Source organism: Zonotrichia albicollis, chromosome 9, assembly GCF_047830755.1.
Source record: "Zonotrichia albicollis isolate bZonAlb1 chromosome 9, bZonAlb1.hap1, whole genome shotgun sequence".
Classification (NCBI taxonomy): Eukaryota; Metazoa; Chordata; class Aves; order Passeriformes; family Passerellidae; genus Zonotrichia; species Zonotrichia albicollis.
Genome location: NC_133827.1, coordinates 29,281,508 through 29,303,058, shown reverse-complemented (window position 1 = coordinate 29,303,058; position 21,551 = coordinate 29,281,508). Strand labels below are relative to the sequence as shown.

The window sequence follows — 21,551 nt, the reverse complement described above, 5'->3', positions numbered from 1 at the left end:
TTATTGTGCAAATCTAGGCCTGCATAGAGAAAAACATTGCTTTAAGTAAACATTGCAAAAGGAGACAAACCTGGACATTATAGGATTTTTTTGCTTATTTAACTTCATATAAAGTATGAAAATTAATGTGACGTGGATAACTTGTTCCCTCCAGAAGGTGCTTTACAAGTCATAGATTCTATATGATGTTGCTGTTGCTATAGTAACTCTTTTTTACAGCATAGCAAATATTCCTACAAAACCTTTTGACTTTTAGCAAGAAAATTTGCATTCTCAAAATGTTTTCAAGTAAACTTTATGACCTAAAAATAATAGATTCATTGTCTTTCCCTTCTCCCATCTCTCTCAGCTAGATGTAAGCAATTAAAATTATGCTTCTTTGGTCAAAGACTTACTATGTGATCTAAAAAGTGATTTCATCTCACAGCTATATTTTATGCAATCCGGTAACTTTGAGTAAATTCTAGGGAGGCTTCATATGTTAACTATTGTAGTAGATTTCCCTCTTTTTTCCCTTTCCCCCTTTTTTTTTTTTTTTTTGCTTTGTTTAAAGGTGATTAATTACCCAAATGCAGTGTGAACCATTCACTTAATACACAGTGTGTAAGCTCAGTCCTTTTTATCTGCCCTGTTTTGAACACCCAACTGGCCAGTTTTACCCCACTGAACTAATGCAAGACGGGGGAAAAAAAAAACCTCAATGGCACACACTTTGAATAAATACCTCTACACTGTACATTTGCCAAGAGAGCTTCTAAGATCAGCTCTGTAAATGTCATGATCCTTAATGCTATTGTGGTATAACTGAAGAGCGTTCCTTGAGCCCATTTGGCTGGGCTGACTAGCGCACTTTGTTTTCCCAGGAGAAGAAAGCAGAGTAGTAAACCATTTTTGCAGAATGTCATTCTCCCACAACAGTTTATGAAAGAAACATCTGTGACAAGAATCTTTAATGCTTTTCTCAAAGCCAAGCTGACAGTAAAAGAGCATTGCTAAAAGTGGCAAATCAATCCCATTCCACTCCTTCTAGAGCAGGACACCTAATTTGCTATGTATCACATGTATTTCCTTCGCATGTGCTGAGAGGCTGTGACATTGATGTGGTGGCTGTCGTCCAAGCTTCTGTTGAATAAACACTTTGGCCATATAGCAGGCACACTGGCGTGTTTAGCAATGTCTGCTGTCCACTGTGAGCTTACTTCACCTCAGGGAAAAGTTTGTTTAACTTTTAGATTGCAATTTGGGGATAAAAATGGTATCTTTGAAGGTTGATTTGAAAACCTTGGGGGAATTTTAAACTTGGCTTGCTTAGTGAGGGGTTTTGTACTACCTGGGAACACTAACATATGAGACAGAAGTAACAACAAGTACAGTTCAGCAGCTAAAAATTATTTCATTAGTGGACTTGTGTTGATTGTGGTATAAAAATAAGATGATTCAGCCAAAGCCAGCCTTTAAAAAGGTATCTAGATCTGAAAGAAGAATTTTTATATTTAGTTAGTTAAAACATCTGAAAGCTTTTACTCACATTGGACAATGAATCAAAGATCTGGTGAGTGTGCACTGAGGAAACAGAGTTCAGCTGTGAATCAGAAGGATCTCTCTTAAGTTACTGTTGTTTTTTTAAAAGATGTAACACTACTGAATTTTTTTATTATCCCCATATTAAAATAAATCCTTAAATAAACTTCTGATGTCTGTTACATTTAAATTATTCTATTTTGAAGCTTTTTGCAAAAGAAAGTAAGGTAGAAAGGGGACCACAACTTTCAGGATGGCTCATATACACTGCCGAATTCTTTTTTCATGTGCGGATGTTGAATGTAATGCCTTTCTTGTCACCCTTTCAGCATGAACACGTGGTCCAAGCCATGCAGTTATTCAGCACTATCAGATCCCCCCTGAATCCCGTGGGAGTCCTGGCTGAGGCTGGAGTTCCCAGTGTAATGAGATGGATCTAGATAGTGAATGACAGCTCCAAGACCCTTTCCTGGCAAGAACCTTTCCTGTGGTATCCCCACATCTGAAAGCTGAGTGAGGTTAAAGGATGGAGTGACAGGGCTGGAGTGAGACACCCACAGTACATAACAATGGCAGATGGTTTGTACCTCACTCATTGCCAGGGGAACAGTGGTAAAACTCCTGGAACACAAACTTAGAACCCAAATTTTGCCCTTAAAATAAGAGGGCCCGACAGAGGGCAGCCATAAAAATATCTTATGCTCGGGGATCTTTCTGAATTCAGGCTCTGGCATTGGGGCTGTTGTATGTAATGAAGTTGAGAAAGCTCTAAGCTCCAAAATAAAGTCTATTTATTCCATCAGTTGCCATGGATAACACTTGTTTATATATATGTTTTGAAGCCAAAGATGTGGAATTGCATAAATAGAGGGAGCCGAATTCAGAATACATTCCAAAGAGATATAATTGGCATCTCCATAGTTGTTGAATTAGTGGCACTTGATCGGATAACCAAGGCAGTCTAAGTTCTCCTGAATGTCCCTGTGAAAGTCAGCTCAGTGACTGGTGGGCAGAGCAAAAAGGTGTGGAAGAAATTCGAACATTAATGATATGTAGAATGATAATTCACAGCATCACAGAGAAACAGAAGACAGACTCACACTGAGGCCATGTGAATGGAAAGCAAGGGTAGTTTCCAAAGCAAAAGGCAGACCTGAAAGATTTAATCCCAATGAGAACAAGCCACCTGTTCTGCTAAATGCATTTCCTCCCCATTCTTCATACCACCTGCCTTATGCAGGGGAGAAGGATTTCATGTCTTCAGGAGGCACAGTTCTGCTCTCTTTTTTTTCAGCAAAAAAGTGCCTCCACAGTGAGAAATGTCCCTTGTAATTTTCAAGCTCATTTGAACTTGAAAATACTCTCATCTGACTTCAATGGGACAAATCTTCAGTAGGGCACGCTTGGCTGGGCTGGATGCTTGTTGAGAAAACCAGTCTGCAACCACCTGTCGGCTGCTGGGTCCTTTTGTGAACATTCAGCTCTTTGAGAATAGGACCCTATTTCTGCATCTGTACAGCTCCCAGCACATTCTGTCCTTGTGGAAGTGTGGAGCTTCAGACACTACCCAAAAGAGATGATTTTTTTTTTTTTTAAACATTGCAATAGATGCAGTAATACACAGGCAAGGGAAGAAATCCCAGCCAGATTAACCCTGAGCCCTGAATTTGCCCAGAGTGCAATATAAGCAGGTAGTTTGAACACTACTGGGATTTTTAAAGCAAATGCAAATGGTGCAGTAGATAACAAACAGCTTTTTTTTTAACTTGCTCCTCATTTCCTTTTGTGTGTTCTCCTCCCATATAGTCGATATCCAAAACATCAAAACACAATTTCGTTTTATTTTTCAGAGTTCATTTACTTACGCTCAAAGGCTTTTGTTACAAAGAACAAAGCACATGTGTCTAACAGTTTGACCCTTCCTCCATCCTTCCCTAGGGGCTGCAATTAAACTTTCATTTAAGTAGTTATTTGGTGTGTGGGATACTGTGCTAAAATACTTTGAATCAGTGGTTTTTGTAAGGCCCCCAGCTGCTCTGTCTACAGCACCCAGTAACTCTTCTGATCACATTGGAAAGACTTTGCTAATGTTGGGTATGCTTGGGAGGAGTGATTATTTAGATAGAAGAAATGAAAATAGAGAAAGGATTCTTTTTAGGGAAAGGCACTGACTGCAAAGGACAACTGGAGTGTGTATTATGTGTCTGTCCATTTCTTGCCCATCATTTTGTTTCTGCCATGGGAATACAACAAAATATTGGCTTGCTGTGAATAAGGCACTTATTCATGACTTAGGACCTTGTAAATTCCTTATGTGATTGTGTTAAAATGTCCTTAATTTCCCATGCTCATACTAGAGTTTTATGTGTGCTGGCACATTCTCCCTGCCCCTCTTCCAGTGCCACTTTACATGCACAAAAACGGGAAATTTGTTTTCCTAAAAAAATTGCATTCTGAAAAAAAAATGGTTGGCTGATTTACAGCAAAAGAAGGAAGAAGTCTCTTTTTTCCACCTATACCACCTCTTGTCTTTGTCATTATTTTTCACATTTTGTTAGAATCAATAGTTATTTTTATTGCTGATTATGTTGGAGCTGTTCCCCTTCCCTCACTGTACCCTGCCCCAGTTTGGTTTTCTTTTTCTTTTTCATCTCATTAATTTCCTTGAAAGCATTCACACCAGAGCAGCTTCATCCACTAGTCTGTGGTTGCAAACCAGATTCCTTTGGAGGAAACTAAGCCTAAAGACATATGCCAGCACCAAAGTGGTACTGGAGTCACAACCAGGAGGGCTGCACCACCAGCCAGTCTTGCAGTGCACAGCTAATACATTCCTTACAGAAAATTTTACATCACATGTGCAGTGGAGGCATTCAAGCCAGAGGTCCAAACTCTATTTAATTAAAAATAAGTCCTGTGAGCCACATGAAATGGAGTTGTAAGGAGCCTAAGCACGTATCAATCCAGTTTACAAGATCTGTTTCTATTGCAGTAAATTGCAGGCTAATTTAATGTCTATAGTACATTTAATGTCTGCCAAGTCTGTAGCCTCCCTGTCAGTGGGATCACTAAGAATCTCTGTTCCCCTTAAGATTATTTTCACAAAGATTGGGACTTCATCTCTACAGGTTCACAGTTTCTGGAGGATGAAATACCAATATTTTCATACAAGCTGCATCCCCTCAGAAATCTAGCTAGAACTCGTGCCACTCATGTTGAGATATAAAATCCCTCTCTGCACAGCAATACCAATAACAGTTCTTCCCAATTATGCCAAAATGTTTTTGCATTGACATTGTAGTTGTCAGCTCATATGTTTCCACCAAATGTGCACTCTAGGACTAAACTGAAACTGAATTTAGAATATTCTAAACTTTTGGGGGCGGGGCAGCCATTTCAATCTTGTATGTGCATTTCGTGAAGGGCTTAATCAAAACTCAATCAATTCCCACCTCACCAAGTTTAGAAAGGGATTAAAATCCAGTACCAGATTTGGATCTGAATTTTGTGCCTGGGGGCTCATTTCGGTTATCAATTAGCTGTTGCTCTTGTGATGTATCAAAAGGCAGTAGCATATAGGCTGTTGTTTAGAGATGTACATAATGTAGCTTTAAATTTCATTGGGAAACTAAACAAAACCTCTGGCCTTAGGGCTGCATGTTCAAATGCTACAGTCCCATAGTGCATTACACCAGTCAACACTTCTTTTCAAATACCACCCGCATAACAATTAACCTCACTTCAACCTTGAGGTCTCTGATTAGTGATGGCCTATTGTTTAAGTTCCATTAACATAGCCCCTGTGTTGCCCTATTCTCACTCAAATGGACTAATCAAATCAGTCACCAAGGACTTAAGCTCAGGGTCCAACTTCTTTAGTAAGCAGCAATTTTCAATTTAAGTAGAATGGTGGATGTCATCAACACAGTCACAATTAGTATAGCTCTGACATGGAAAACATTCTTAATGATCCCAAATTTGTGAAATATCAAGGGCCCCAGCAACTTGCAATATGAGAATTTCTATGTATAATAGAAAAAATTACAATATCAATAGGGTAGCCAATGCATTACCTTATACCAGACAAGGCTCTGAAAGGACAAACCTCAATCAGGTTCCATTTAATTTCAAGAAGTAAATGCTGTTTTGAACCAGTAGAAATAAAAACACGTCACAGCATTCATAAAATGTTATTTTTTGCTACCCACATCATATTTATTATGCAAAGAAAGGAAAGAATTGTTTGTTTTTCCAAACCCAGTTACAAAGTTGTTATTCTTGACATTCTTCTTACTTGGATTACACAACTATGTTTTCATTCACATTAGCTGATACTTGTTCTTTCAATAATTTTGAATTAAAAGTGGTCTTGTATTATTTCTTTGGATTATTTTTAACACAGTCTTCTATTTCTGTCAAGGTATTGGATGATTGGAGCACAAACCTCTAAGAAGATACAGTGGAAAAGTCCTGGAAAATAGTTCACCAGTAGAATTCAGGGCCAAGTCTTCAAATATGCATGTAATGAGGGTTACTGCCTCCTTATCAGCACAGATACCCATGGCGCAAAGGCAAGGAATTCTTTTATTTTCATGCACGTGCAGTTACTGCATGAGCAGCACATATATTTTCCGATCATTCAGATGTTGCCTTTCTTTGAATAAGCAGCAAGAAGGCAAAGTAGGAAGCCTCTGGCCATTGAGCAGGACACTGAGGACATCAAGGACTTTTAAAATGGAGCTTTTGTGGCAGATACAATTTTGCTGTCATTATAACTGGTAATTCCTACCTAATCGAAAAGAACCTATTTTTTTTTCTTTTTCTCTTGCCATCTTGTTTTCCTGCCAAATTGTTTCCACTTTCTCAGTCGATACTTTTTCAGACCATGGTGGACTCATACTCTCTCATCTCCTCAGAATATGATGAAGCTGCCAGATAGTGTTCACACATAGCTCTTCTTTTATGATCAGCTAAAACCCTGTGCACAGAATAAACATTGCCAGACACATTAAGTGTTTTATTTTTCTGCTTCAGAGAACGAAATTTGGCAGAAATATTCCCTAATTTAAATCCAGCTTTTGTCTGCCTCATTGCTTTACACACCATGTAGTGAAAGAACTGGCTTCACACTGCTCCCACACCACCAGTCCATCTGACTGACAATGGATCCAATCTGCATTACATGGGAGGCCGTGTGAGTGGTCTATTCTGCTCCTCCATCTCCACCGACAGCTGGAACTGGACTAGGAGCAAATACCAGGAGAATTTGCATGATAGACCATTTGCAGCACATATGCTATAAATTCACCATTGCTGCAAAATGGCAAGCCATAGGCCTCGTCCACACGGAAGTTACATGAATTGAAATTAAAACCAATTTAGTCTAAACCAGAATGAACTTCTGCGTGTATGCTCATAATAGTTTGAAATCATCTCGCTTCAGTTTATCCAGCACCACTGCCTTTCCCCAACAGGCAATTAACCAAGTGCAAGGGAAGCACAGATGATGCCAAGCAGTCTCCATCTTTAACAGAAGTCACTTTAAACCCCGCCTTTAGCCCCACTGCTGGTAGGGACCCTGCCTTATTGGCTGGGGCTGTTCAGTCACACTGTCATTCAGAACTGGGGGGATTCCCTGGGAATTCTTCAATTCCTGCTTGCATTACCCACAGTCAGTCATTGCCTCCTCTTCGGAGGACTCCAGAAGTGGCACCACACTTGCCCAGCACTGGATCAGGTTTGACCCTTGCAGTCCCTCAGTGAGGGCACTGGGGCAGCAGCTTCTGGAGTGGCAAAAGCTGCACACATTCTCCATCCATTGTTTTGGTCACGTTACCCCTGGGCACTGACCCCCTGCCTGCACTGCCTCCTGTTGCTCTTTTGTTCAAGAGAAAACTTGTCATTTAGAGGCTGATTATTAGTTTTCTTTTCTCTTCCCCACCCGGAGTCCCCCTTTAACTGGATCATCACCAGTTTTAGAAGAGTTGCCCCTTTCTAAAGAAAACAAAACAGAATAAACAACCTCTTTCCAGTCCCTGCCAGAGCTCTCTTCTTTTCACCAACATCCATTTTCTCCCAAACAAAATGAAAGGACAGGGAGAAAAAAGACAGCTTCTTCCCTCCCTCCACAATGAAACAACAAAGAGCACAAACAAAATTAAAATTAGGCATTTAAGCTGATTTTCGCCACTTAACTTTTGACATGTTTTTGCAAATTTCGTTCAAGTCCCCTCTGAAGATTCAGCCAGTGAAACCCACTGTATCAAGTGGTGTTTCCAAGCCTTTTTTCATAACTTCCATGAGACAGCCCACGTGTTGTTTGGACTGGCAAGGGCACCTTTCTGCTAACATGAAAATCGGAGGCTATGACACAACAAAGTGTCCGTCCCTTTGGGGAAAAATAAAGGTTTAAATTACTAATTTTTCAACTTTATATACCTCTGAAAATACTTGAGGTCTGATACATCCAAGCTCACTCTGCAAAAGTATCTCCAGGTGGGTGATTTATTAGAAGCTAAAGCCATTGCCCAAAAGTTCTGCTCTATTTTATGCCCACATAGCGTCGGTTCAGCTTCATTGTCTTGCCTTGAGAAGTAATTGTTTTTCTCTTCAGAAATATATTTTTCTTCCAGTAAGCCTGCATCATATTCATCATCTGGAATGTATTGGGAGCGCTGCACTGGGCTCAGCTTGCAGCTGCTCCCAATCATCCCCGATGTGCGCAGACCCGACCTGCGAGAGCCTAATGGGCGAGGGTGGCACCGCCGGCCCTGCCACCGCTCCTCCTCCCCATCCCTGCACCCGTGCTCTGGGGACTCGGCTGCTCCCCGCTTCATTTCCAGGTGTAATTCAAAATGCCTTCTCTGATCCGCAGAGCCATTCACGCTTTGAGAGCTTGTATTTCCTTGAGATGGTTTCTCTGTTTCAACATCGCGTCTCACCTGGCAGCCAAGATTGGCTGCAGTCGCATGAGATGAATAGCAATGTTGACTCTGTAAAATACATGAGAGTTTGCAGAATGACAGGCCATTCTCAGTGGATGTAGAGCACGGGAGCAATAGAAACACGGTGAGTGTCTTGTTTCACAGAGGAGAAAAGAAAGGATTGATTTCCATTGGAAAAAATTAATATTCTTCATATTTTTGTAAGAATGTCATGAAGTGCAGCCACTCCCCTGAAAATATTCTGCAGCAGAATTGCTAAGAACTAAGCTCATATTTGGATTGTGGCAGTAGTATCTTTTCCTTAGAAGCTGTTAGGTTTTTTATTGGAGCTGAAAAATCCTGAAGAAAAAAAAATCACATACACATGAAATTCATGAGATGTTACCACCAAAGGAAGTCATGCAAATAGAATATTGACTACTGGAAACAGAAAATTAGAATTTAATTTACTAAAGAAATTAATTTAATACAACAGAAAAAAAAAATACAGTATGTGCTGGTGAGCTGCTGCACATTTCTTCACTAAAACTTGTTCTCTAGGTCCAGAAGAAACTTTCTGCACTGGTCCATGCAGATGCCATAAGGGTATTTCTCCATGGCTTTGGAATCATACAGCTTTTCTTGGGACTTATCTCTGGTTTCACAGCCTACCTGACTGAGGCAAGGCACAGATGTTGCTGTAGTACACCCAAGAGATTCCTCCCTCTGCACAACCCCAATGCCTTCCACCCCCTTTGCCATTTCAAGGAGCACCCAGGTCTGTCTGCACACCATGTCCCCTTCTTCCCCATTCTCACCTTCCCACTGCTCACCTTGAGGTCTCTCACCTTTTTTGAGCCAGCTAAGGATCCTGCTTAACTAAGAGAAAAGTACTTTTCTCTGGCTTAACCAAAGTAAATGTGTTGAGATTAAATTTACTGGCTAAGTTACAAAATACTTAATATTGTCAATGGTTGCGATTTTACAGCAGGTCAATAAATATTCTGTTGTTTCTCTACAGATGGGAAGTCTTCATTACTCTGTCTTCTTGACCTAGAAGAAAAACTCACGGCTATAAGTAAAAGATTGAGTAGAGGACTTAAGAGCATTTCAGAAAGAGAGGATAAATGAAAAACTATAAACTTTCTCTAATTTTTTTTTTTAACGAAACCCCTTTGAAATAAAACAGCATGCTTTTTATGACGGCAATAAGCTGTCATATCACTTCACTTGGGCTCATGTTTGGAACTGACCAAGTTGCTCATAGCCCTGTGCAGGATACTCAAGCCTCTGGGTTGTATAATAAGCTGTGCCCATTGCAACAGTTCCAGCAGAATTAAGTCAGCTCAGTAAAGATAAATGAACACAAGAAAACACCATTTTTTCCTCACTTAGACAAGACTTGAGTGGATAGGGATAGTGATCCCTTAGCACTACATACAGCAAGTGGATAGGAAACCATCTGCTCCACTGCTGCTGGCTTTCCTGAGCCTGGGGACCTGAGAGATGCCCCAGGCTCCTCAGCAGCAGTTGCTAAGGAAACATTTTAGGGAACCTTTTTCATAAATTCATAGTAATCTCCATTTCTCAAATGTCAAGGCTAATGACTCACCCTTTGATTGCAAATGGGATTTACTACCATAGAATTGCTGGCAGCCTTCAAAGCTAAATTGTATTTGTCAGCATTTGAAGACTTTTAGTACATTGGTTACCACTGCTCTCCTTGAGTGAGTAGAAAATGTAGATACATGAATAGCTGGCAGAATTCCCTCAGATATATTTCAACCCTTTCCTAAGTTTCCACATAGGAAAGAAGACAGATATTGGTGTCTGAAGGGCTCCCACAGCAGGGAATCCCCACAGCCAAGCCTGTGCCTTTGGGCGTTTTCCTGCCTGAGGTGCAACCAGCCTTCTCCAGGGAAGCACAGACCCCAACAGAGGGGAGCTGGGACCACCTTAAAGCTGTCTCTAGGGATGACCAGTGGAGACATGCATCCTGCCTTTCCCCCCAGGGGTTACTGCTGCTTGAAGGCAGCTGGATACATCCATGGATTTTCTGCAAGTCACACAGGAATCCTCGTCCCTGGCTTCCACTGATTAATTGCTCTGGCAGTCTGCAGTTTTAGACCTCGTGCATTTTGGATATCACCTGAAAGAGACCAAGAACATGACACTACAATATTTTGAGTCTTCACAATTCCTCTTCTGCCAAGTGCCAAGTTTGCAAATGCACCCCGAGACTTCTTTCTTCAAAGTATTTGAGAAGTTATCAACAAACAAACAAAGGATGATATCTATTGCTTTGAAGGCAATACATATTTAGAACAAGATTCTCCTCAAGTGATATAGATTTCACTCCAGATAGATCTACTTCCAAGTTAGTCTTATAGCCCAGAATTCAATTTCAAAAGTGGAAATTTTAACTCCTAGTACTTTGAAGATACATAAAAGAACCTCAAATAAATACAGAACTAACCTTAAACTTTCTGTTAATTAATTTCTGGGAACACTTCATATAAATGCATATTATAAATTCACTTGATCAATTGGTTCATACTGCATTTAATACATTTCCACTTAATATAAAACCCACAGAAATAATGTACTTTGAATGGATGCATACTATAAAACATTGTTACTCGAGGAAATTCCTTCTCCCTCGAATAGTCAGTGACTGGTGTATGGAAGACACTGATGAGATTTGTTGTCAGTAGCACCACGTTGTTAGGAGACACATTCTTGATAAAAAATCAGTATCCACCCATATAGGAATCTAATGCACTTAAAACTTACAGAAATTCCTCCAGAGGAACACTTGTATGTTATTTTGAAGAGTTTTCTGGTCACCTTGAACACCATTGTCCAAAACAGGCAGATGGAGTAAACACTCATCCAAATTTTGCTTTCTCTGTCTAGGGAAAAGATATCCCTCAACTGCATTTTGTACCAATCTGCCTAGAGACAGAAAAATTTGCTTTCCTGTTGCATCTGGCTACAGGCTTTTACAGTGTAGATTTGCTGATTTTTCAGCTTGTTTATTTAGCCAAATTGCCAGAATACACATCCTATCCCAGGCCAGGTGCTGGGAGAAGGCTCCACTCTAGAACTCTTTTTGCCTATAATATAAAAAGGGGAATTTCTGCCCCTGAGATGCTGACACTGGTGTTTCTAAGGCCATTTTTTTTTTCTTCATTGATTGGCTTTTAATCCTATACTCTCATAGAATTTTGCTTTTACTCATACAATAAAATTAACTACTGTGAGGGTAGAGATGGTCTTAGGCAGGTCCCCCTCAGTTTTCAGCTGGCTCTAAAATCATAATCTAAAGAATACAGTTAGAAGAAAACAGTTAACTCAGAAAATAAGTCTCCAAATCTTGACTGAAAACATGTGGCCCCAAAATGTAGATGAAAAATGAACAAACATCTGCATTATCATACTGTTTACCAAATGCTGAAATCAAAGTGCAGTCTATGCACTGTTTCCTCTTTCTGTAGCCAAAAAGTCTGCTTAGTTATTACACAACATAGCAAAAACCTGATAGCATATTATTTTAGTAACACTGAGTTTTCTCATTCAGCTAACCATTATTTACATAATTTCTGACCAGAAAAACAATCCTAAGCTGACTAGGAAGATCTGTCTTTTCGTTTCAGATTCATCAATACCTACAACTTCTGAACCTGTGTGCCTTTTTTTGGTGTGAAGTAAGCTGCCATGATGCTGCACCATGTACCACAGAGGCTCTGAAAGCTCTGCCTGATCCTTGACTTGTAAACACCAATATAGCACCTGCACACTTAGAAACAATCACATAGTTGCATGGAGCCACAGTACATGTGATTGTGGTTTAACCTTTTGAAATAATTGTTTTCTTGGCTCTATTAAAAAACAAAGATAGAGACTCTGGCATGTTATGACCAATTTTATTCCCATACAGTAAATGTGAAATCCTGAGGACTTTGAAGCATTCCGTAATCCAAACAAAGTTTTATTATTTCCTGAAATGCAACAACCATCAGAACATCATCTAGGTAAATTAACATGTTGTTGTCCTGCTTCTTAGAGCACTAACAGACTGATCTACCAGTACAATACACATTCCTAATGCTCCCTGTTCAGCTGAAGCAGGGACCTTCCTCTAATTTTGGCAAATGATATGCTGAGAGAAACGTTACTTAACTCACCACACAGCCATAAATCTGCTTTGTAAATCTTGCACTTTTTGGAAGGCTTATTGCTAAAACTTTTGCTTCAGAAGCACATTTAAGGGGTTCAGATTTAATAAGGTTAAAAACCATCTGAGCATTTTGAGACTACAAAGAAATAATATATCTGTAGCGTCCCCTGCGATAGATTAGAGGCAGGACTTGGTTGCAGTAATGAATATAAATGGGAATCTTTATTAAGGCCACTGGACAGAAGCAGGACTGTAGCTGTGCTCTGCAGCTCCCAGGCTAACTGCACACAACCTATGCTTTCTAATAGCTCCGTGCAAGTCTAGCCTAAATCCTGGCCTAGATTCAGCACTTCTGGAAGGGATTGCCAAACTCCATGAAACCTAGCTCCTTAAATTGTTCAGCAGTGGATGCAACTTCCAGAGCACGCCCTGCCGAGGCTTGCATAATCCCTACATTTGCATGCACGTGAATTAAACAATGAAAAGGCTGGAGATCCTGCAAATGAGAATAGAAGTCTCCCTCATTCAATTTTTTTTTTTCCTGCACGTTTAAGGATAAAAATATATCTGTGACTTGAAAACCTAGATATTTAATTTCTTTAATGCCATTTTAGTTACAAAAACTAACTTGAACAATAAATGTATACAGGCAGTGGAGAGATAGCAACTTCTCTGTATGCCATAGCCAACATTATAGGCTTACTCCAGGTGCTGGGAATCTTTTCATGGAGGCTGTACAGGGAAGTTAATGAATGCTTATGGTCTTTGTACTGAATCCAGAGCATGCTCAGGGCATAGACAAAGTAGGTAATGGTTACAATCTGCTCTGCTTTGGACAGAGGAGAGTGGAACTGGATCCTTGACCCTGACAAGCCCGTTCCTGTGGATGCAGCCCTGTGCTCTTCCTGCTCCTGCCAGGCCAAGGGAAGGGGGAGACCTGCAGCCCACTGAGGGGCAGACAGAGCAGAAATGTCCCCTGAATGCCACAGCCTGGCTGCCCTCATGCTCCCTGCCCAAGGTGCACAGAGCACCTGCAGGGGCTGCAGCGCAGAGCTGGGACAGCCCCACGATGGAGGGAAAGGAGTGAGGGAGGCTGTGAGGTCTCTCCTCCCTCCTCAAGCCTCACTGGCTCCTCTGACCTCCCTGTTCCCACCCTGCATCCCAAATCTGCCTTCACTCTCCCTTTGCCCCTGTTGCCCTCTGCCCCAGCCCAGTGCCACCCTCATGGGGCACAGACACAGCCCAGGACCCCTTCCCTGCAGGGGCTGGGCTGCTGTGGACACATCAAACCCACAAGTGTGAACCTCCTTTGAAGCAGGTCCATCAAGCTATTTTCAGACCACACTCACCATTAGGGATGCTTTTATCCAAGGAGCAGCAAACACAGTGTCTTTTGCTAATATTTTGAGGACTGAAGGCGAGTAGTTTCTCCGTGCTCAGACAAGCTGTCTGGATTCCAGCCTGAGGAATATCTGCCAGAAACTCCAAGGTCCCTGCATGGAAAATAGACTGCTAGAGTCAAACACTAGCACACAAACACATCATTCAGTTCAGCTTCAGAAACTTCTTCAGAAAAGGCTATGGCAGACACTCAGGCTGTGGCAAAAGTTCTGTCAAAGGTGTTGTGGCCTCCCTTGTGCCTGCACAGCCCCACACCTTCCTGGGACAAACCTCCAGAGCCTTCCCCAAGCATGGCTGGAGAGGCTTTAGGAGTGCTTGAGGGGTTTAATATCACAAAATAGGGGCACGACTTTTTATTTAACTGACAAGAAGAGGAAGGCAATGTGCTTTGGAGGAAGGTATGTAGTGGAAGACATTCAAAGGCCTCTTGCTTGTTGGTAGCAGGGTTATCCTACAAAAAGAAAAAAACTAAAGTAAAAACAAAACCCAAGACTCCAAAATTAGAGAATACACGTAAAAGTGTCACTATGGGGCTTCTGATACATTTCCATCACCCCCAGCCTCTTTATCTCTCTCCTCTCCAGTACCAGTGCTCTAGTGCTGCACTAAGCAGGGGCTCAGAATAGGCAGGAGTGTGTAGGTGTGGGATCTCAGGATGAGATGAAAGAGGTGAAAGGGTGACACTACCTTCTGATTTGAAGAGCTAACTTGAAGAAAGCCTATGATCACATCAGTGGGCCACATGTACCAAGTGAGTGCTGCACATGTCAGTATATTAAACATATGTGCTTCTTATTTCCTATGTTAAAGGAATACAGTTTGCAAGCATTGGTGGGGGTGTTACTTCAAATGAAAGGTAAATGTGGATTAAAGGTATTTCAAGATTCCCATGGTCTGATGACAATGAATACCTGCAAAATCCAACTTTGATTTTAAAGTTTTCCCAACATTTAAAATGTCTGCCTCACAAACTGGCGTGGGACCTGGTTTCATTTTAAAGGCTCATGGAAACAACCAGAGCAGCAGGAACAATAACAGCACCCTTTTAGAAAAATACAGGAAATCTTTTCAGCCAGATGCACTGCAGCACTGGGGCCACCATGAAAGTCTTGCAGTTAAAGAAACCTCACAACATCTTCTAGGCAAAAAGGGGATCATCACGTCTCCTAACACTTCATCTTGCATTAGAAATAATTCTTGCTCGAGGAAGCAAAAAAGAGCCAATAAAATGTTCCAACTTCATTCCTTTATTGACTTTTTGTTGCCTTATGTTATTAATAAGAATTTACAACCTAATTTGCAGTGTAAGGTTTTATCATGGACTATGCTTGTGTGTAATTTGAATTTTTGAAAACTTTGGGGCATCATGAATCTGACAAAATCTTTTAAGAATTAATAGAGTTTTGTCTGGGGCCAGATTTTCTAAAAAGGTCTCTAAACTCAACCTTTAAATTTCTGTGTGAGAGGAAGCAGGATCTCCTGGGCATCTTATGACTGGGGGTTTGGGATATGAAAATGCGGGATTTGCATGTTGCAAACACTGCTCATGGCAGGGTGCAGGTAAAGAGCAAGGGGCCAGTCACGTTGAAACAGAATTCCTGATTTGCAGGCCCCATGAATGTACTTTTAAATGCCAATTTGATAGGTGGGAAGGCTGTAGGGACGCTTGGGGGGATGAATATCAGAGAATAGTAACATTATCACTTTCTTATTTATTTGACAGAGAAATGGATACAATGATCTTTGGAGCAGTGAATGTGGTGTGAGGTGAGACGTTCAGAAGCCTTTTTTACTTGTACGCTGTTGACTATTGGTACGGTTATTCTGGGGGAAAAAAATAAAAAAAAAAAAACAACCCAGCAGCCAAAACCTGAGGCTCCTAAACTAGAGAATGCACATTAAAATGTTGGCCAGAGGCTTCTGATTTGTATATTCCCATCTCTCTCTCCCTCACTCTTTCCACTCCAATACTAGTGCTGTATTGAGTTGGAAACGTATAAATGTTACATGTAAGATGCAGCCTTACTGTTGCATCTTTATTCAACATCAACTTCCAGATGGGAACTATTTTTCATGGTTCATAAAGCCAAATCCAGCTGCTACATTTGGACCTACATAAGGAATCCACATTTTATTGCCTTAGCAGTGCATATAAAACAATTGCTGTTGTTTCTTTAGTACTGGTGCACCTCACATTTCTCAATATATTTTAAATATTTAAATTTTTAAAACTGTATTTTATAGTTCCTCACTTAGCCGTGCACCGTAACAAGATATTTTACAACATTTTCTAGATATCTGACATAACTGACAGAAAAAGGACCGTGGACAAACGGTACTCAATATAGCAGCCATATATTCAGTAACTTACTAAGAGTGTTCAGACAATTTCCTATGTAAACCACAAGGATATAAAATACTTCTGGAATCTCAGCTTTATTAAGAGACAGGAAGTGCAAACTCAGGAGTCCTTCCCCTCCCCCTCGGCTAATCTGACTCTTTGATAGTCATGTGTTAGGAATAACCATCGAGTTGCTCCTAACGAAAAATATTCCCACAGCTAAGAGAGAATTAACCCTTGTGAGACCTCAAAAGAGAGAGCGGACTCCATGTGTTCGCACAGAGAAAGGAAACAAATCCCCATCGGGAGGAAGTTTATGCCAGCAGCAGGTCTGCACAGCCCTTCCACGCAGGCATAATTCATTTGCATTTTAGATGGTATTGTCAGAGCAGCTAGAGCACATGCATTGCGGAGGAGAACCATGCAGCCTGGCAAAATTAGCCATCTTTGTGCCTCCTTTCCTTTCCTCCTTCTCTCCTTCCTTTCCTTTCCATTCCTCCTTCCCTCCCTGGGTGTGCGCTCCGAGCCCCCAGCCCCGAGTGCCGCTCCTTCCCGAGCAGATGCCGGCTCCAGAGCAAACAAACCCCCGCAAAAAGCGCTCCGAGGTGGGACAGAGAGAGTTAATGCACGGCTATGACAGAGAAGCAAGTTTGCTGTGAATTGGGAAGCACAAACTATAGTAATCCCCACCCTGCTGAGTGGCTTCCCCAGAGGTCTGATACAGTGCCAAAGCCTCTTACGCATACTGAGACAAAGCTTATTTCAAGCCGAATTCAGCTCCTGAAGCCACCATACTGCTTCCTGACAGCCTCCAATTGCACTGCCTCTGTATTTGTGTTTCCTGCTGTTTATATTTACTTGTTCCCAGAGCCACAACAGCTACAAAAACAAATAGTTGCTGTTTGCAGGGCTCTGTATCAACACAGGTAAAGTGCTTCACTTCCCTTTTAGTTTTACAAAGATTGTGCAAATAGGCTTTTAATACCTCAGAGAGATTAATTTGGTAATTATAAACCAGTTTAGGAACACATGCCAAACAATTGGTCATATAATCAGCATCCTTGTTTCACAGTATTAGCACGGCTGAGGCAAAAGGTTTTTAAACCATAAGGGCTACACAAACACTCCCTTGATTATATTGCTATTATTTCCCCATTCCACTGAGACACAAGCTTGAAATATCACTTTTTTGTTTGTCAAGTCCCTGTGGATGCTCTCTGGATCTGTGCTTCTGTCCCTTTGGCCCCTGTACAGCTATTGTGACAGGGTCTGATTTGGGTAATAGAGATCTTGTTTGATATATTTATTTAAAGAATCAGCTTAAGGAAGCCTGAGAGCCATCAATTCTCTTAATTAACTGCAGAGAAATGATTAATGCTATAAATATGGAATTGATCAGGAAAAAATTATAGTACATAGGATTTAATATGAGTTGTTCCACCAATATTTAAGATATTAAATATGATAAATCTGGTTCTGGGTAAAGTGTTCATAACTACCCAAGTTATTTATGCACCTCAGAAAATTCCCACCACAAACCACCAGCGCTGTTAAGCTTCTAACTGGAGGGGGGCAATGCTTTTCAGGTAGAAAAAGCTGCTTTTTCAAAATAAAAAACTCCTGGAGGAATAGGTCCATTTCAGCTGTACTGCACTTCCTAAACCAAACCAAGCAGAAAAGTTTCAAAGCATTTTATTCTGACTTTATCTAAAAAGAACATTTTCATTTCAAAACAGTTCCATTTAAAATTAAGTTTTTCATGCACATTGATGTCGTCTTTAGTAATGCAGAAGTTTCATTTATCCAGAAATTTTTAAAATACAAATTATTTTGTTGGAGGCCAGAAGACAGGCCTCCAAGCCTTTCGTTTCAGAAGCACCCACACCAAATGTTTCTCCCTGGTGAAAAAGAAGCAAATAAAAGCAAAGAAAAACATCAAGCAGGGAGGCAATTCAATCTGTTGCCATCCCACCATTGTTCCTCTCTTGAAAACTGCAGTCCAGAAAAACCCCTGAACTTAGGTCTGCTGCCACTACTTCCTTTGCACCTCCGAAAATATGTTTGCTTTTTGTTTCTCTCTGTCAATCAAAACCCAGCAGAGGGGTGAGCAGAGAGAATCCAACCTGCATGTTCAGCTTTTCTGCTTCCCTCCTGTCTCACCCAGAGCTGCGTCTGGGAGCTCTGAGGTGTGGGAGCCCTCCCTGGCCCTGCTGCCGCCCTGGCACCGTGCAGAGCCCCTCTGCAGCGCCCGTGCTGGCTGCTGGGGCACGGGGCTGACGGCGAGGGAGGGTGAGCCACGCCTGGGGCTGCTGGGGGAAGGTGTTGGAGTTGTGTCCCCACCTCTCAGTGTTTTATTGGAATTGTCCCCCCACCTTGCAGTGTCTTGTTGGAGTTTTCCCCCCACCTTGCAGTGCCTTTCTCACCACGAAAAGAATTAAAAGCTGAGCCAACAAATTCAGTGACTTTTATAGAGATTAGAAGACAGTGCTTTTAGAGCTCAAGCATGCACAGCACCAGAGAAAATTTTTTGGGTTTGTTTTTTTATTTTTTTTTCTTTTTATAATAGCTACTCTCACAATTCTTCCTGTCCCCACTTCCCCCAGTCCCTGGAGAATGAGAGTTATGGAAATAACAACTCCTGAGACCATTTCCCAAGAACTCTCTGCCTTGGTGCACAAGAAATGCAATGCCAGATCCACCCACATCCGACAAGCAAGACATCCTGGAGCAGATTTAGGAGGAGACATTAGAGAGATAGAAATGTCACTGTATTCATGTGCAGAGCGTGGATCCACACATGGAAGGCTAAGCTCCCTCCCCAGGGAAGCTGTGTGACCTCTGCCCAATCTTTTCCCTGCCTTTGCTTTCCCCACAGGATTAGTCACCACCCAACACAGGGTGGAAGGGTCTGTCAGGGGTCATTCTCCCTCTGGACAGCACTGGGGAGTTCTGTGGCTCTCAGAGCCTGGCCATGACCCACTCACCCACCACTGCACACTCAGCATTGACAGAGAGGCCACCAGGAAAGACTTGGCTGCCTCAGGAATGGATGCACAGAAGGCTGAGTCTCTGCCCAGGGCTGTACCAACATACAGCACAGGTAGAAGGGACCAGTGGTGACAAAAAGTTTCAGGGACACTGACAGCCCCCAAAATGGCATGAAGAAAAGAAAATCTGAGAAATTTTTCAGCCTCATATAGATCTCATGATAGATCCCCTGAGAGCCTGGGGAGGCAAATGTGTTGGCTGGTGGTGTGAGACACAGGTGGGGTGGAAGGAGAAGACTCAAAAGAGGGAAATGACTGAGCACACAAGGGAAACCAGCAGCTCACCTGAGCTCCCAGCTGGGGCCCTGGATGATGGTGAATGCATGGTGACTTACAGTGTGCCACAAGCTCAGTACTGCAGAGAGGACAGTTGTACAATTAAACACTCAAAATCATCTAAACTGCACATTTAAATAGTCTGAATACGGCACTTGAGAGAGCAAGCCTGTCTTCAGAAAGCTGCAGAACTGAGGCTCCCAGGGCTCCCTGACATCTTGGCAGCCAAGCCACCCCCAGCAGAATGCCATCTGTTAGGGACTGCTCTCCATCCCTGCTTCCCTGTCCCTGCGACCCACGCTGTGGGAGAGGGGACATCAGAGAGGACAAGCAGCAGCAGTGGGGTGCCACAGAAACAGTGGCACCACGCCTTCCAGTGGCTCCTGAAATCGAGGTGCTCAAGATTTCATTCTTCTATTGGATCCTCGGGCTTTTTATAATTTCAGGGACGAGACCAATTTAATTTTTATAGAGATGTGTAATCCGCCATTTCAACACGCTAATTGAAATGGGCTGACACGCAGCTATGTGCCCTAGGAGCCTTCCAAAGCACATATCTTGGCACTTCCTACCAGAGGCTGAATGACATGGCTGGAAACCATACCAGATCCTCTGTGTTTACAGGCCTCTGCTTCTACATTATTATTTTGATTGCTGGCTTTACCAACTAACATCCAAGAGGCAGAATCCACTTGGAGAAAATAATAGAAAGCGGAGCGGAAACAGATTTTAAGAGGTCAAAAATCAACTGCACCTGTGCTATTTTTACAGTTGTTTATTAACCACTTTGTAAAGTCCTTCAGCAGTGGAAATGCACATACTTTCCCAATGTCATCTGACCTGTTCTTTAATTATGACTTTTATAACACCTAGCCTAAATTGTTCTTTGAGTTAACTAAGTTTATATTTTCTTATCAATTCGGGGAGGAAAATGTTAATTCATTTCTTTCCTCTCTTCAGCACCTTTTTTAATGTATTTTAATATTTTTAAGCTCCCTTCTGTATGCTGTAAACAGTCCCCATCTTTCCAATTTCTCTGGTTCTGACTGCTTGGCTCAGGATTCTCTCTTTTCCTTCATGTCCTTTTAGGAAAGCAATGCCCAAAGCTTGCTTGTGCTGAGGAAGGCAGAAGGACCTATACACCTGTTACAGGTGTATGAAGGAATGTAACCTTTTTCTAAAGGAACATAACTTTTTTTTTAATTAATTTAACCTTCCAGGTTACTTTTATTTTTAAAAAAATTCTCAATAGCATATTTTTCTTTTTCACAACATTCTATCATTGAAGACTTAAATGCAGGTTGAACCCCTCTTAACTTCTCTCTTGTTTTCTTTAGAATCACCTACTTTACCCTCCATTCTGCAGCCAACTTTTCCTCTGTATATACAGTAAGTACCTTTTATTTTCTCTCCACGATGAATAACATTTTTCTAATCACTTCCCCAATCTGATTTACAGTTCCACTATCCAACATACCCGCAGTTTTCCCAGGCTGCTGTTCCTTGTGGTTGTAGTGATTACAATTGGTTCTTGCACCCAGGGCACTATTGACACCAATCAGTGAGCACAGATCACAGCACAGGATCCTGCTTGCTACAGATTTCCATTTGAACAGTGCCTTGTTGATAACTGATCTCCAAATATATTTTTCCAACTGGGAAAATACACATCTTTTGGAAGGTTTCATCAAAACTGTGTTTTCTTAGATTTTTTTATGAATTTGTTAAGACTTGCCAAGAGAGGGAGAGGTTAAACAGGGTTTGCGATATTTGCAATTTTTCCTATAAAATATTTAATAATTCTTGATGAGACCTGTGTGCATAGTGAAACAGTCGCAGAAGTCTTGCTTAAAGGTCCCAAA

General features: G+C 41.5%; 1 long non-coding RNA gene across 5 annotated transcripts in view; it reads right to left on the bottom strand.

Moving 5' to 3' along the window:
- Positions 1 to 787: 787 nt before the first annotated feature.
- Positions 788 to 21,551, bottom strand: part of LOC106629508 (uncharacterized) — a 69,984-nt gene continuing 49,220 nt past the window's right edge. The window contains exons 2-3 of one of the 5 annotated variants that reach the window (XR_012581635.1): positions 7,960 to 14,117; positions 788 to 6,499 (exon numbers count right to left, since the gene is read on the bottom strand). This is a non-coding gene — a long non-coding RNA (uncharacterized LOC106629508). Of the gene's footprint in view, positions 14,118 to 21,551 lie in introns of all 5 variants that reach the window. The other 4 variants (XR_003380962.2, XR_003380960.2, XR_003380959.2 and 1 more) reach the window with 4 other exon arrangements.